Source organism: Megascapheus bottae, chromosome 16 (genome assembly GCF_031878675.1).
Source record: "Megascapheus bottae isolate mThoBot1 chromosome 16, mThoBot2.hap1, whole genome shotgun sequence".
Classification (NCBI taxonomy): Eukaryota; Metazoa; Chordata; class Mammalia; order Rodentia; family Geomyidae; genus Megascapheus; species Megascapheus bottae.
Genome location: NC_143524.1, coordinates 38,044,625 through 38,059,894, shown reverse-complemented (window position 1 = coordinate 38,059,894; position 15,270 = coordinate 38,044,625). Strand labels below are relative to the sequence as shown.

General features: G+C 38.5%; 1 protein-coding gene and 1 pseudogene across 3 annotated transcripts in view; one reads left to right on the top strand and one right to left on the bottom strand.

Moving 5' to 3' along the window:
* Positions 1 to 15,270, bottom strand: part of Sbf2 (SET binding factor 2) — a 250,978-nt gene that overhangs the window by 166,825 nt on the left and 68,883 nt on the right. The window lies entirely within an intron of this gene.
* LOC150053189 (DNA-directed RNA polymerase II subunit GRINL1A-like) lies at positions 12,586 to 15,147 on the top strand (annotated as a pseudogene).

Sequence of the window (15,270 nt, the reverse complement as noted above, 5' to 3'; positions counted from 1 at the left end):
AAGCTGAGACATGGCTCAAGTTGTAGGGTACCAATAAGCAAACATGCTAAACAAGTATGAGGACTGAGTTCAAATGGTGAAATTGGAAAAAAGAAAGAGAGAGAGAGAAAGAGAGAGGGGGGAAAGAAAGAAGGGAGGGGAAGGAAGGAAGGAAGAAAGGAAAGAAGGAAGGAAGGAAGGAAGGAAGGAAGGAAGGAAGGAAGGAAGGAAGGAAGGAAGGAAGGAAGGAAGGGAGAAACTTAGCTATGTACTGATCTATAGACTTTAAAGAGAAATGACATTGTTGAGTGCCATATAACCCACTGACTTTAAGCAATGAACTAGTTCAAGGAAATGAGCTATGAAATACAGAGACCAAGCTTTCTTTACCTTTTAGCCATCTGCTTGGTTAAAAGTAATATGAAAATTAACCTATAGGTGAGTAACTGACTCAAAGTACCTAATGTCTCTGAGAAAGGACTACAATATAACAGTAACAGAATCTCTTAATTTTGGATACCCAGGGGTATCTGAAAATCCAAAGGCAGACAGGTATAAGCAGTAAGAAGGAAAGGAAAAACGTCACTAACCCAACCCCAAGAAAACCAAACAACTCTCACTAGACATACGACAACAAAATCTCCATACTCAAAATCATACAGAAGTACTAAGGATATAACTCAGTGGTAGAGTGCTTTAGCACACCTAAAGCCTAGAATCAATCTTCAGCATTGAAAACAATATGGAGAAATCTAATGTTAAAATTTAACTCCCAGCCGGGCGCAGTGGCTCGTGCCTGTAATCCTAGCTACTTGGGTGGCTGAGATCTGAGGATTCTGGTACAAAGCCAACCCAGGCACTAAAGTCTGTGAGACTCTTAACCACCAGGAAACCAGAAGTGGCAGTGTGGGTCAAGGGGTAGGGCAGTAGTGTTGAGCTAAAGAGCTCAGGGTGCTCAGGCCAGAGTTCAAGTCCCACGACTGACAAAAACCAAAACAAAATACACACACACACACACACACACACACACACACACACACACACACCCCTCCCTGTAAGTTTTATCAGTAATCATTTTTATTCATTCGATAAACTTTAAAGAAATGACACACAAAGTTTTAAAAAGTTCATATAGATGAATGTCAAAAGAGATATATATCAGCAAAATTTCAATTGAAAATGACAGGGAAATGAAAACAAAAACGAGGATAGGTTAATAATAAAGAAAAAATAATTAGAAAACATTATTCATTTATTCTTGCCAGTCCTGGGGCTTGAACTCAGGGCCTGGGTACTGTCCTTGGGCTTTCTCAAGGCTAATATCCTATCATTTGAGCCACAGCACCACTTCTGGCTTTTTCTGTGTATGTGGTACCAAGGAATCAAACCTAGAGCTTCGTGCATGCTAGGCAAGCATTTTACTACTAGACCACACTCCCAGCCCTAATGTAATTTTTTATTTTAATGAAAGTTATTGAAATTAAGAAGCAATACATGAAATGACCTGTTTTCTAGGTGAAGCTAAAAAGAATTTTTTAATTAGAAGCTAATCCTGAAACATCAAAAACTTGTAACTGGCTCAGGCCTATAATCATAGCTACTCAGGAGACTGAGATCTCAGAATTACAAACCTAAAATAATCTAATCTCCAATTAACCAGAAAAAGTAGGAATTGGAAGTATAGTTCAAGTAGTAGAATGCCAGCTTTATGTCAAAGAAAGAAAGAAAGAAAAAAAGTTGAACAAGAGGCTGAGGCCAAGTTGAAGCCCCAGTACCAGTACAAATGCATGCATATGTGCATGCACGCACATGTAAACTAAGGCAAAAACACCTAATATCAGAGCTGAAAGACATGTGAAGGAAATTGGTGGTTTATATGATCATGTAATATGAATTTGCTAATAATCTTCAGATTAAACAATCAAACTGGACAATCAAAATCAGTATCAAGAAACCATTTTTCAGATGAGCATCAGTGGCTCACATCTGTAATCCTAAATACTCAGGATTCCAAGATCTAAGGATTGCTGATCAAAACTGGGAAACAAAACTGGAAGACCCATATCTAAAATTACCTGGGGGAAGGGAAAGGGGGAAACAACTAGAATTGTGGCTTAAATAGTAGAGTATGCACTTTTAACTTTAAACTCCAAGTTCAAACTCCAATATATAAGCAATATAAGCAGCAACAACCAAAAATTTTTCCAATTTCTTTTGGTGATTTTTCCAAATTAGATTTCTCTCCTTCTTAACATCCTGAACATATTCTAAATTTATGCAATCTCATAAAATTAAGGTGAAAAGGTCCAGTTTGGTTATTAAAAATAACATGGATATGCAAGTATCTCCATTATATTCCTTTATATGTTCTGAAATTAAGGAGCACAGAAATAAACGCTTCCCTGATTTCCAAAAGAATACAAATAAAGGGCCAGGAGTTTGGCCTAGTAGTAGAGTGCCTGCCTAGCATGCACGAAGACCCGGGTTCGATTCCTTGGTACCACATACGTCGCAAAAATCCAGAAGTGGTGCTGTGGCTCAAGTGATAGAGCCCTAGCCTTGAGAAAATCCAGGGACAGTGCTCAGGCCCTGAGCCCAAGCCCAGGACTGGCAAAAAAAAAAAATACAAATAAACAGCTGAGTGAAATAGAAAAGAAATAGGACAGTATGAGACATGAAATACGAATTTAATGAAAATATAGAAATTATGAAAGAAATCCAATTCAATCTTAAATAGCAATTAAACAGCTGTATGGCTTTACAGATGACTTCATTTTAATAGCTTTCCTCCAACTAGAATTTAAAATGCAATATTAAAATCACTGGAGGGGCCGGGAGTTTGATCTGGTGATGAGTGCTTGCCTAGCATGCACAAAGATGGGTTTGATTCCTTGGTACAACGTACACGGGGGGGGGGGGGGGGGGGGGAGGGAGGGAGCGAGCCAGAAGTGGTGCTTAGGTTGAATTGGTAGAGCTCTAGCCTTGAGAAAGTTCAAGGACAATGCTCAGGCTCTGAGCTCAAATCCATGACTGACAAAAATCAAATCAAATCATTGGAATATTGTGTGTGTGTGTGTGTGTGTGTGTGTGTGTGTGTGTGTGTGTGTGTGTGTGTGTGTGTGTGTGTGTGTGTGTGTGTGTGTGTGTGTGTGTGTGTGTGTGTGTGTGTGTGTGTGTGTGTGTGTGTGTGTGTGTGTGTGTGTGTGTGTGTGTGTGTGTGTGTGTGTGTGTGTGTGTATCTAAAACAAGCACTTGAAAAGTTTGTCTATAGGGGCCATGAGTTTGACCTGTCAGTAGAGTGCTTGCCTAGCATGCTAGAAGCCCTGGGTTGGATTCCCTGGTACTGCATACATAGAAAAAGTGTTGCTGTGGCTCAAGTGGTAGAGCTCTAGACTTATGATAGCCTAAGGACAGTGCTCATGCCCTGATTTCAAGCCCCAGGACTAGAAAAAAAAAATAGGATATAAATTTAGCCAGACGCAGTGGCTCATGCCGGTGATCTGAGGATCATGGTTCAAAGCCAACCTGGGCACTAAAGTCCAAGAGATTCTTATCTCTAATTAATCACTAGAAAAGCACAAGTGGTACTGTGACTTAGGGGGTAGGGCAGTAGCCTTGAGCTGAAGAGCTCAAGGCCTAGAGTCCAAGCCAGGAAAAAAAAAAATCATTGATAGTAATGCTAAAATCTTGTAATGAGGATCACTTATTATTTTTTTCTCATCAGGCATAAGAGAAGAACATTGTTTTATAAAGGACCAAATAGTTTCTTTCCATCACGTACATGTTCCACTTTTTTCTGACACTACTAAAGGCAGAATCAATTGAAATTTGGGGGAAAAAATGATACCTATCTAAAAAGAAGCTAATGGAATGAAAAGAAGGAGCTACAAACCAGTACATTTATAACATATAGTCATTAGCTCCCTCTAGAATATTCTGACTGCTACCATCAGAATGACACTTCCAAATTCATGTGCTGAAATTTAACCATCAAAGGAGGAGCATTAAGAGGAAGAGACTTTATGTAGATCCACTAAGGTGCTTAAGTAGAAGTTATATCATTGAGGGGAACAGCCTTGCCATTGTGAAACCCCCATTAGTTGAACATCTAAGTATAAATACACCTTGGCCCCTAGAAATGCCTTATGGCTAGGTATGGTTTGCTATTTGGCTGGACTGACAGCTTTGGGCCCGGGTCCTTTAGAAAACTCCATTTACCAGCATCTTCTCTACTTCTCTGGTGCTTTTAGCTACTGGGCAGGGTTTGAAAATGTTCAGACCAGCAAGAAAAATGTGCTGTGGCTCAAGTGGTAAAGCTCTAGCCTTGAGAAAGCTCAAGGACAGTGCTCAAGCTCTGAGTTCAAGCCCAGAACTGACAAAATATTTCTTCTGTATATGAGTCTCAAAGTACAATTATGAGCTGGTACTGGTGGCTCACACCTATAATCTTAGCTACAGAGGAGGATGAGATGTGAGGATCATGGTTTGAAGCCAGACTGGGCAGGAAAGTCTATGAGACTCTTACCTCCAATAAACTACTCAGAAAAAGCCGGAAGTGAGCCAGGCATTGGTGGCTCATGCCTATAATCCTAGCTACTCAGGATCTGCCAGCCTCAGCAGAAAAGTCTGTGAGACTGAACGCCAACAAACTAATCAGAAAAATCTGGAAGTGGCACTATGGCTCAAGTGGTGGAGCAGTTGCCTCGAACCCAAAGAGGCTCAAAACAGCGAGCGCTCAGGCCCAGAGTTCAAACCCCAAGACTGATAAAAAAAATTAATAATAATACAATGATGAAATCGTGACATGATACTCACCCAAGTAAGTGATATAAACTCAAAGCAAAAAAATAAGAATAAGGTTCAAAAGTCAAAACTGGGCATGGTGATATATTACTGTAATATTGGCATGGAGAAGGAGTCCAAGTGCAGCCTAAGCTACATAGAAGAACCTGTCTTGAAAAGAAAACAATATGAAACATACACTATGAATTCTACTACAATAAATGATAAAGGCCAAGGGAAAACAAACTCTGCTACCCCTAAGTAGCAGGAAGATAAATCAGACAGATTAATGTAAATTCCATGAACATTATCTTATGCACCGACCCTCAACAAATACTAGTGAAGTGACTCAATGAATCATTAATTCATAAATTTCCCTATGTTAAATATCAAATAGTATTTATATAACCAGGGTTATTAGGTTTCTGTGCAGAATAGTTTGAAGGGACAGAACTTCTAGTAAAGATGCAAAAGCACATTAACTTTCTTTTTTGATGACACTGGAATTTGAACTCACACAATCATCAAGCCACAGCTCCAGCCCATTTTTGCTCTGGTCATTTTGAGATAAGATCTCACTTATATTCCAGGTCCAGAGATGAACCTCAATCTGCCTATTTTATATTTTTAGTTGTAGCTGGGATAACAGTCACATGCCATCATGTCTAGCTTTTTCCCCTGAGATGGAATCTCATGGATTTTTCTGACCAGGCTAGTGTGAAATCTTAATACTTCCAATTTCAGCCTCTCAGAAAACTGGGATGACAGGCATATGGAACCTTATCCCAGCTATTGGCTGAGAAGAGGTCTCGAATATTCTCAGCTGGCTTCAAACCATAATCCTTCTTTCTTTAAAAATAAGCTTTCAAAGTAGATATTACTAGAGGCATGAGCCAATGGTACCTGGCTACAAGCAAATGACTTGTACTGACACAAACAAATCAGACTTGAATACTAGCATACATATGTTCAAGTAAATGAAATAACTGTTCCATCTTAATTTTCATCTGCTAAAAATAAAATTAAACCTGACAATTATTAAAGGAGGAAGAAAAGTTGGAAGGAAAAAGTAAGAGAAAAGAAGTAGGAACCCTCAAAGACTGGCCTCTTCCATGACTTTCATTATAGTAATTTAGTAATGTACTAGAAAATCTTTTTAGACACCAAAATTTCTGCAATACTGTTTGGAAGTCACTAAATTAGACACATATGCAAACTACATTTTCTGTTGTCCAAACTTCTAAAAATATAGAGAAGCAAATGTAGAGTTATCAATTAACTTTATAATATTATATAGAAATTCACATATTTTAAAACAACCACCAAAATAAAACAAAAAGCAAGCTATAAGAAAGATCAAGCATTCTGTTTAATGAGAGAGATTTACTAAACAACATCCAATGTTTCAAGTTTAACTCACATGACTAGCAGCTTGATTTGGTAGCCTCAATGCATAAAACAAATAATTCATACAAGTGTGACAAAATTATTTTTAGTTCACATATTTCTTGGATTGATCTCACAAATGATTCTACTTTGTGCTGCTCTTGGGACTTCAAACCCAAATCCATTTGTTAGCCATTGTGAGGGCTAAAGAAATATTTCATATAAGCATTATCATCTCTGAATCCAGCTTACACATTTTATTTGGGCAGATGTACAGATTTCAATTAAGGATGATTATTGTTGCTCCTAAGTACAGCTAAGGAATTATGACATTATTCAAACTGACTAACAATGAAAATAACTTCCTAATGGTCGTTATGGTTAACAAAGATCATAAGCTGATAAGTTTAATGATGAAGGATCTTGCATAAAACCATGTTCAGAATGGTCACCTAAAATATCTGGCCAAATGGCAGTCATACTTACATGTACCTTGATGATATTATAAAGCATGAAACATTTTATTTTTTAATGAGGAAGAAATATATCTAAAATTAGAACTTGACAAAAACATCTGAATCAATTGTTTCTCCAACTACTTTCAAACAAAATATTTCAAATTCCACACAAGATTCTGCAAACCCATGAGTACAAGCTCTAATCTTGACACCGACTTTGGATCACCTCCATGAAGGAAATTCATGAACCAGATGTGAATTTGTTCTTCCAGATGCATTTTAGAAATATGAGAAAAAATAAAACATTTCTAAACTGTCTTTAGTAGAGGCAACTTAAAAAAATGTTCTACATAGCAATAACAAAAAGGAAATCCTGTAAATCTCGAGTCTTACACTATCCTAGGGAGCCATTTATCAAATGATTCAAACTACATATACAGTTGCTACATTACCAATGAATATTAAAATAATTGGTAAATCAGGATTGATTTAACACATAAATCTACCATTTTCTAGTGTTAGCAGCCATTCTAATCATAACTTGTTTTTTATGATTTTACCTTTGCATTATATAAAAATAAACCTTCAGTTTACCTCAAATGTCATAACTTCAAGATCACAAAAGCCAACCTCCATCACATTAAGAATGTCACCAAGCAAACAAAAATTATTCTTTTTATCCATATGTTTCATTTATACTCTAACTCAGGGGTTTCAAATATTTTAGCATTTAAATATTAAAGAAAGTCAAGTCAGAAAAATGGATGACCTTAAGATGCTTAATTTTATCCATAAGAGAAATGTATACATTATAGTTGTAAACAAGTATAACTTTCATATTTTATATGATGGCTACTTAATACACTAAGTAACCAATCATGCATCAATGCAAATTACAGATGTACAAATACATATACACTCAAGAACATTGAATTAATTTTTGTACAATTAATGCTTTTAGGAATTTAATAAGAATCTTAAGCAAGGCACAGTGGCAGTATGCCTATAATCTACTACTACTCTGGAGGTAGAGACTGAGAAGATAGTGGTTCAAGGCCAGCCTCAGCAAAAAGTTAATTAGAACCTGTTTCATTGGGGCCGGGAGTTTGGCCTAGTGGTAGAAAGCACGAGGACTTGGGTTTGATTCCTCAGTGCCACATACATAGAAAAAAGTTGGAAGTGGTGCTGACGCTCAAGTGGTAGAGCTCTAGCCTTGAGAAAGTCCATGGACAGTGTATAGGCCAGGGGGAAAAAAAAAAAAACAAAAACACCTGTCTCACTCAATAGGGTTGAAATGGTTTTGTACACCAGTGGTCCTGGCTATGCACAAAGCATAGACCATAAACCATCTAATGATAGCTCTAGACCAAACATTGGGAGATTCTATCTGAAAAAATAATTTTGCAACAAAAAAAAAAGGCTTGGGGGAGGGAGGGCATGGATCAAGGGGTAGAATGCCTAGCAAACATAAGACACTGAGTTCAAAAAGGAGTGAGGTCTGTGAGAGGAAATGAGTGGTAAAGAGGGGAGAGAAAGAGGAAGGGAAAGAAGGAAGAGGAAAAAAAGATGGGAAGGAAAGAGAACATTCTAAAATTAGGAAGTTAAATCTCAAAGAAATTAAAATTAAACAAAGTTCATAGATCATAGTTATGTAGTTCAAGCTAGTCAACACCCCAATTTATTTTGTTGAACTTTGATATGGTCTTTCTAAGGAATTATATAAACACCAGGAAAAATGTACTTGAAAAGGAGTGAGATGAGATCAAGGAGAGAAGTGCAGATGAATGAAAAGAAGGCAGGGAGAATGCAATCAAGAATTCAATGTATATCCTACAAAAAAAGTAAGGGGAGAAGTAGGTTGGGAAGTATGGGTGAGAATATTAAAAGGTATGGGCTGTGAATATGGCTTAGTGGTAGAGTGCTTACCTAGCATACATGAAGCCCTGGGTTCAATTCCTTAGTACCACATAAACAGAAAATTCCAGAGGTGGTGCTGTGGCTCAGGTAGTAGCCTTGAGCACAGAGAGGTTCAGGGACAGACTCTAGACCCTGAATTCAAGCCCCAGGACTGGCAAAAAAAAAAAAAAAATGTTGAAGGGTTAACATAGATCAAGATCTATTACAGAATGGCAACTCCTTCATACAAACACTTAAAATAAAACAAAAACCCAATTTATTCATCTTTTACAACACAGTATTTGCATATGAAGTAAAACAAAAGATAGGACAAGCAAGCCCTAAGTTCTACTTTGCTTTTTTTTTCAGCTTAGTATAAAAATTAAAGCCATAAATAGGGTCTATTACAACCTTGTCTCTTAACCATTCCACTTTTCTGATTAGACTGAAAACTTTATGGACCTTGAAATTTCAGTACAAATTAGGAACAATTACTAGGAGAAGATTCAGTTACAGATTTGCTTAGATACACAAAGATGTATTTGAACTTGATAACACAATCTTAAGAGTCTCTCTTGGGTGCTATTTACACATTTTTTTCCTGATTATAACCATGCAATATGATTCCATTTGGGATTTCAAGTAAAGCTGGAATGCTATATTCTCTGAAGAATGAAGGATGTTTAGTTTAAAAAAAAAAACAGAAAGCAAGAAAAGAGCAAAGAAAGGAATGTGATACTTCTGGTCAAAAGTTCTCTTTCTGGAATTCATGATAAATGAAAAGAATTTTGGCAGTTTCTATAATGTCATTCTGCATCTCACAAGCAACGTGCAATTCCTCATGTCACTGCAACTTAGTTATTCACTGAAACAACTGATCTTATTACAAAACAAGTTAAAGAAACAAACAAAGCCTCCTTCAGTTCCTGACTTGATTCATTATTAGAATTCACCTTTCCTTTCACCTCACACACAGTCCCAGATACTGAATGCCAAGTGTTGCTCTCACTGAAAGACAGGACATTAGACAATTTCAACATCAGCAAACTGAATTCAGCTATCCTTAGTCACTGACTGATGACTTTGTTCCTATTTGTACATTTTTTAAACAAAATTGATGTCCTTGGAAGTTCTTTTTGCTTTTCAAATTACAACAGGGCTGAAATATAACAAAGAAAAAAATGCAGAAAGTATCAGGCATAACAAAACTCAGAAGAAAACACAAACGTATAGGTATGGGTCAAATTCCCTTTCTTTATTAAAAAATTAAAAGATTACCAATTTATTCTAATAAAAATTAGTTCCAGCTTAATATTAAGTCTTTTTTCCTTTTTTTTTTTTTGTCAGTCTTGGGGCTTGAACTCGGGGCCGAGGAACTGTCCTTGAGCTTGCTCAAGATAGCACTTTACCACTTGAGCCACAGTACCACTTCTGGCTTTTTCAGAAAAAAGAATCAAGCTCAGGGCTTTGTGCATGCTAGGCAAGCATTACACCTCTAGGCCAAACTCCTGGCCCAAATAATATTAAATCTTAACATGTAATTAGTATATATTTCTAACATCTTAAAGGAAAAATATTTACAATTCTGTAATAAGTATTTGCTGGGCCATATCTTTTTAATATCATGAAATAATTTTTTGTAAAACAATATTATGTAGGGGCCGGGAGTTTGGCCTACTGGTTAAAGTGCTTGCCTAGCATGCATGAAGACCTGGGTTCGATTCCTCGGTACCACATACATAGAAAAAAGCCGGAAGTGGTGCTGAGGCTCAAGTGGTAGAGCTCTAGCCTTGAGAAAGTCCAAGGACAGTGCTCAGGCACTGAGCTCAAGCCCAGGACTGGCAAAAAAAAAAAAAAACAAACAATATTATGTAATAAAAGAAATTTCACCATAATGATCTCCCATTTTAGAAAAATAACACTAAAAGTATTTGTTCCTCTCAAAATCAAAAGTGATGTAACTGAGTAAGTAAAAAAGTATTTTTAGAACATTAGAAAAGGCTGGCCTAAAATCACAATCATCCTGCCCCAGCTTTCCAAGTATTAACATTTTTTTTAAGTTACATAATTTTTGATATCCAAGTTACTACAGTTAAGCAAATGACTATTGTTATTATTGCTGGTTACTTAATGTGCGTGTGTATGTGCATGTGCAAGAGCATGCACACACACACATAAATTCAAACAAACACACACACACACACACACACACACACACACACACACACACCTTCTATTAAGTCACATCTGCAGGAAAAAGGTTACTAAAAAAAGAACAGTTTGCTTTTCCAAGTTTATATCCTGCCAGTAGACATTTTGCAACGTTCAGGCTGAACAATGTTTTAAAGGAAAAGTTTTATATATTAATATATTTAAAGTAGAAATTCTAGATTGAAAAAAGTAAAACAGTGTTTGTATTGTTAATTAAAATACTTAATATATCTGTGATATTTGCCTAAATCTCAGATTTCTATCTTATTTTCTGACACTCAGTACTCAGTATTTCTTTCTGTTCTTTTTTGTTGAGTATATTTACCACCACCACCTCCAGTCCTGGGGTTTGAACTCAGGGCTTGGACACTGTTCTTGGGCAAAAGGCTAGCACTCTATCACTTCACACACACACACACACACACACACACACTATTCATGAGTCCATGGGACACCTATCTCTAATAAATTACTCAAAAACAACAAAAAAAATTGCTGGAAGTGGAGATGTGGCTTAAGTGGTAGAGTGCTCAGGACAGCACCCAAGTCCTATAGTTCAAGCCCCAGGATGGGAGGCTGAGGGATCTAAGGATATAGATATGCCCATTTTCAAAACAAATTATTCTGTTGTTACTCTTTTTTCTTTTTTGCCAGTCTTGGGGCTTGAACTTAGGGCCTGAGCACTGTCCTTGGGCTTTCTCAAGCACCACTTCCACCTTTTTCTATGTATGTGGTACCAAGGAATGGAATCTGGTTCTTTGTGCATGCTAGGCAAAGACTCAACCACTAGGCCAAACTCCTGGGTTGTTATTCTATTCTTTAAGGCTGAATTTGAGTTTTTACATATTCTATTTGTAAGTCTCTTGTCAAATTTGTGGTTTGTCGATATATATATACATACGTATGTATATATATATATATTTTTTTTTTTTTTGCCAGTCCTGGGCTTGAGCTCAGGGCCTGAGCACTGTCCTTGGACTTTCTCAAGGCCAGAGCTCTATCACTTGAGCCTCAGCACCACTTCTGGCTTTTTTCTATGTATGTGGTCCCAAGGAATTGAACCCGGGTCTTCATGCATGCTAGGCAAGCACTCTACCACTAAGCTAAACTCCCGGCCCGGTTTGTCAATATTTTTATCCCAATATTCTATTCCTTCTAATTTTAATGAATTTAGATACTGAGGACAGGGGCTGGAAGTTTGGCCTAGTGGTAGATTGCTTGCCGAGCATACCAAGACCCAGATTTGAGTCCTCAGTACCACATGAATAGAAAAGCCGGAAGTGGTGCTGTGGTTCAAGTGTCAGAGTGCTAGCCTTGAGGAAAAAAACCCAAGGACAGTGCTCAGGCCCTGAGTTCAGGCCCCAGAACTGGCAAAAAATTAAAATAAATAAAATACTGACGATAACACAATGAATTTGAAATCAAAACTATTGCTAGTGAATAGTATTATAATAAACTAGAAAATCTAGTACAAATGAATATATCCAATGAATTCACTAACATTAGAAAACAGAAAAATCAGCTGGGTACCAATGATACATTACCTATAATCCTCCCTATTCAGAAGGCTGTGATCTGAGGACTGAGGTTCAAATTCAGCCCGAGTAGGAAAAATCTATAAGAATCTTATCTCCACTAAGGCCAGAAGTGGAGCAGTGACTCAAGTGGTAGAGCACTAGCCTTGAGCAAAAAATGCTCAGGGACGGCATAGGCTCTGAGTTCAAGCCCTAAGACTATCACCAAAAATAGGTGTGAGCTGGGTGAGGTGGCTCATGCCTGTAATCCTAGCAACTCAGGAGGCTGAGATCTGAGGATCGAAGTTCAAAGCCAGCCTGGGTACTAAACTCTGTGAGACTCTTATCTCTGTTAGAAAATGGGAAGTGGCATGGTGGTTCCAGAGGTAAAGTAGTATAGCCTTGAGCTGAAAAGCTCAGGGACAACTCCCAGGCCCAGAGTCCAAGCCCCATGACCAAAAACACAAAAAACAAAAACAAAAAAAACCAAGAGAGTCTTTCATGATCTTGGATGGCAGACTAAATATCATGATAATGTCCGTATACCAAAGGTAATCCACAAATTTAATGTAATACCCATCAACATTCAAACATCTTACCTTAGAGATAGAAAAGATAATCCTAAAATCTTTAAAAGCACAAAAGGCTTTAAATCTTTAAAAGCACAAAAGCCAAAACAATCTTGAGTGGGACCAGACTTCAAATTATATTATAAAACTGTTAACAAAATCTACATTGTACTGACACAAACACAGGTCCAAAGATCAATGGAACAGATTAGAAGACCTAGAAGTGAAATCATAAACCTACAAGCAGCTGATTTTCAATAATACACAATACAGAAAAGATAGCCACTGCAGGGTGAGGTGGCTCATACTTGTAATCCTAGCTACACAGGAGGCTGAGATCTAAGAATTGCTGTTCAAAGCCAGGACAGGCATTAAAGAATGTGAGACTCATCTCCAATTAATCACAAGAAAAACAGAAGTGGGGCTGTGGGGTCACTGGTAGGGAGGTAGCTTTGAGCTAAAGAACAGTGCGAGGAGGAAGAGGAGGAGGAGGAGGAGGAGGAGGAGGAGAAAGAAAGAGGGGGGGGAGCGGGAGGGAGGGAGGGAGAGAGGGAGGGAGGAAGGAAGGGAGGGAGGAAGGAAGAAGGAAGAGCCTCTTTAACAAATGGTGCTAGGAAAATTGGATGTCCATATGCAGAAGAACTGAACAATCCTATATACCTCACTGTGTACTAATATCAATTCAAAGTACATGAAAAACCTTAAACTGAATTTTATATAAGGTAGAATAGAGAAAACACTAGATCTTTTTTGGTATAATAACTCAAACAGAACTCCAGGAGTCCAACAAACAGAAAACTGAAATTTAGCTTGACTGCATCAAGCTAAAATGTTTCTGTACATTCTCCCAGGAAAATGGTAACTGCCGCCTGTGCCCAGGAGTCGCCAGGATCCCACACCCTCTGTGGGGCCTGCCAAGGAAGCCGACTACCCACCGCAGCCTTGCCAACCTCAGGTCCCGCAGAATGTCCTCGTTGCCCCTTGACTTCAAGTCCGCCCACCCCCCCACCCCCACAGACTCGGGGCTGCAGGAGATGTTGAGGCACCAGGAAAGACTTTTGCACAATGAAAAATTCATTTGCAAATTGCTTGACAAAGGTAAAAACATCTTTGGCATTGTTGTCAAATTGAAAGCTGCCATTGCAGAACGTGAAGAAGGACAAAGTGAACTGTTTCATCCTATTACACTATAAGCTAAGGCAAAAAGCGTTTTCAGGAGTTGATGTCGATGTAGATAAGCCCCGGAATTCTGACCAGATACTTGATACTTCATCACCAGTTCCTGGCTGTTCCAAAAAGCGATTTCAGGAGTTGATGTGGATGTAGATAAGCCTGGGAATTCTGACCAGATACTTGATACTTCATCACCAGTTCCTGGCTGTTCCCCTGCGGATAGCATCTGAAATAAACTCAGAAAAGCAGGGACTCGTGCATCCTGCTCACAAAGGCAATGAAGACACTTCCGAGGCTAAGTACACAGTGAGCAAGGGCCCAGCTTCCAGCAGCAGCAGAGAGAGCCAAGGGACTTTCCACATCCAGATCTGTGGAGCATCTCCCCCAGCACAGTGCTTCAGACTAGAAGACATTTCCTGCAACCTTGACAACCTGTTTATTGACAGGTTAAAAAGAATCATGATTGCAGATCAAGGTGAACACCAGAAGAAAAACTGAGTGCTCAGAACTCCATGGACCTTTGCAGCGGGACTCCTAAGAAGCCTGATTACATAGAAATGCGAACCCAAAACCCAGTGCCCCTGCCACATAAATTTAAAACCAGCGTGTTGCCCTCACAGAAGAACGACTCAACTGCTTACTGTCAGAGGGGAGGGCTCTTCAGAGGAGCAGGCACAGGGATAAGCAGCATCTTGATAACATCACCACTGCGAGATTCCTACCACCTCACCATTTTCCTACTCAGCTGCTCTCCATAGAGGTCTTTTGGCTCTTCAAAAACAGCGAAAAAGAATTATGAGGAGATGCAAGCTAAAAAAATTAGCTGAAAAGCCGGACATGGTGGCTCACGTCTGTAATCCTAGCCACTCAGGAGGCTGAGATCTGAGGATCAAGGTTCAAAGCCAGCTTGGGCACAAAAGGACCTAAGACTCTTATCTGGATTAACTTCTAGAAAAGGGGAAGTGGGGCTTAGCTCAAAGGCTGGGCGGTAGCTTTGAGCTGAAGAGCTCAGGGACAGTGCCCAGGCCGAGTTCAAGCCACATGACCCACCAAAAAAAAAAAAATAGCCAAAAGACTAAATATTAAAATGCAGAACTATAATCCAGAAGCGAAGTCTTTGGGGAAAATACTGAAGTAAAGGATGAGGATGGGGAGCAGTCCTCTGATTATGGATTCTGAAGATGGGAACTGGAATAATAATCTAAGCCTCTGACTGTCGAGATGCATTTTCTTACATCAAACTTCCTAATGTATCAAGACCATGGTCAGACATTGAGGGGAAAATTTCATAAAATTACACAA